This window comes from Armigeres subalbatus, chromosome 1 (genome assembly GCF_024139115.2).
Source record: "Armigeres subalbatus isolate Guangzhou_Male chromosome 1, GZ_Asu_2, whole genome shotgun sequence".
Lineage (NCBI taxonomy): Eukaryota > Metazoa > Arthropoda > Insecta > Diptera > Culicidae > Armigeres > Armigeres subalbatus.
The window spans coordinates 214,496,722-214,499,274 of record NC_085139.1 but is presented as its reverse complement, the minus strand read 5'-3'; positions in this window follow the sequence as shown (position 1 = coordinate 214,499,274).

The following is a 2,553-nucleotide window of genomic DNA, read 5'->3' as shown; positions in this document are numbered from 1 at the left end:
TGTAAACATCTTAATTCAATTCCCTTAAACGAAAAGAAAGTTGAACATGTTCAACTTTTGGCAAGTCAATTGAATTCAACTGAGTTGTTCAATTCACTTGCCCTGTCAAAACGTAGCATTACAATAGAAAAATTGGGTTGTTAGTTACCGTAACAATAAAAACTCAAAGGTGCAGCCCAATCGGGTTGTACGCAAAATTGACGTAGGACTTCATAGCTATTCGAAATTGATAGTATTTGCCATAATAATTTGTGTCGTTTTATTAACATTGAGCAAACTGCTCGGAGGCCAACTGAATCAAGAAGTCGAATAGTTGTTCCCAGTTGGATGGACTCGTGAAATCAACATGACTCATTGGCCGCTGAAGCCACTCGACTGGCTTTCAGTCGGGGACATCACAATTCTTACTCTGCCACGAACGCTTACATCGCGGGTGAAAACCAAACGTTGCATAAAAATATATTTGCGTTTGGTTTCACGCCACTTCTAATTCTGCTTATTTCTTCTTTATTTCGGCCATTTTTGAGGATGGTGTCTTCCAAAAAGGTCTTTATACATACAAAAGAAGGTTGATCCGACAACCCGATATGAACTTTCTTTAAAGTGCAAAACTCAATCGTAACTAGCAAATTTGATAGCGCGGCAGAGGGAGATGATTAATTTGAACGGGTGGAATCACTAAGAGCAACCACGCTAAACCCGATGCTGCCGAAACAATCCATTTTCGCAATTAGTTCTTTCTTTCCATAAAATGCTGGTCCTGAGAAGAACCAATTTTCTTTTCCCAATGCGTCTTTCCAATAACTAACTGCATCCAAACGCTTGACAGCACCTTGCGTTAAAATTGTCCGACCGCCGACCGCCCTCGTGCTGCTGTGTCCGCTCCGCTCCATCGAATGTCGAACCGCTATCTGTGGAAACCCGATCAAAATGGCTCGCGCGCGCCGGAAAGCAGCTTTCTTGTATTTAATAAATTAAGCTCGTTAGCCCCGCCCCTTTGTGATCTGATATGGGTGTAAATATAATGTGCACTCATATTGATTAATGAAGGGGCGGGGCTAATGGAATTACTTCATTAGATATAAGAAAGCTGCTTTTCGACGCGCGCGAGCCTTTTCGATCGAGATTCCGCAGACAACGGACCGTTCGAACAATGACAAATTCTAATAATGCTATGAAATTTCCTCGATTCTGACTTTGGTTATGAGATGTAGTTTATCTTAGATGCGTATTGTTGCGAGGAACGACAACAGAAATTTGGCTCAAGACGTAGTTTCTTCATATTGCAAAACATTAGCTTTCGGCATCTGTCTGTCCGAGCGACGTTTACCGATGGGTGGTTGCTGTAGATAGTTTCCACTGTGGTGGCCTCTTCATTTATTTTATACAAAAGCCACCATTTTATACAAAATAAGGTTGATCCGACTATCCGAAATGAACTTTCTTTAAAGTACAAAACTTAATCGTAAATAGTGAATTTGATAGCGCGTCGGAGGGAGATGATGAAGGAAATTTGAATGGATGGAATCACTAACAGCAACCAAGCTACCACGCCAAACCCGATGCCATCGAAACAGTCCATTTTCGCAATTAACTCTTTCTTTCCATAAAATGTTGGTCCTGAGGAGAACCAATTTTCTTTTCCCAATGCGCCTTCTGTTCAATAACTAACTGCATCCAATCGCTTGTCGACACCTTGCGTTGCAACTGTCCGACCCCACTTGACTTTTCACTAAGCCTCCAAAAGTTAAAATAAATTTCAGCGTTGCCACCCACTCCTTCGTGCTGCTATGTCCGCTACGCTGCATCGAATGTTGAACCGCCTTCTCTGGAATCCCGATCAAAAAGGCTCGCGCGTGCCGAAAAGCAGCTTTCTTGTATTTAATAAATTAAGCTCGTTAGCCCCGCCCCTTTGTGATCTGATATGGGTCTAAATATAATGTGCACTCATAACGATTAATAAAGGGGCGGGGTTGATGGAATTACTTCATTAGATATAAGAAAGCTGCTTTTCGGCGCGCGCGAGCCATTTCGATCGGGTTTCCACAGACAACGGACCGTTCGGAGAATGATAAATTCTAAGAATCCAATGAAACTTTCTCGCAAGATTCTGAATTTGGTTATGAGATGTTGTTTATCTAAAATGCGTATTGTTGCGAAGAATAACAACAGAAACGAAGTTTCTTCATATTACAAAACATTATCTCTTGGAATCTGTCTGTTCAAGCGACGTTCACTAATGGGTAGTTGCTGTAGGTAGATAGTTTTCACAAAGGTGGCGTCTTCATTGATTTTATACAATAGAAAGTTGATCCGACTATCCGAAATAAACATTCTTCAAAGTTCAAAACTCTGATAGCGCGTCGGAGGGAGATGATGTAGAGAATTTTAATGGATGGGATCACTAACAGCAACCAAGCTACCACGCCAAACCTGATGCCACCGAAACAGTCCATTTTCGCAATTAACTCTTTCTTTTTATAAAATGTTGGTCCTGAGAAGAACCAATTTTCTTTTCCCATTGTTCCTTACCAACTGACACCACAATTTGTA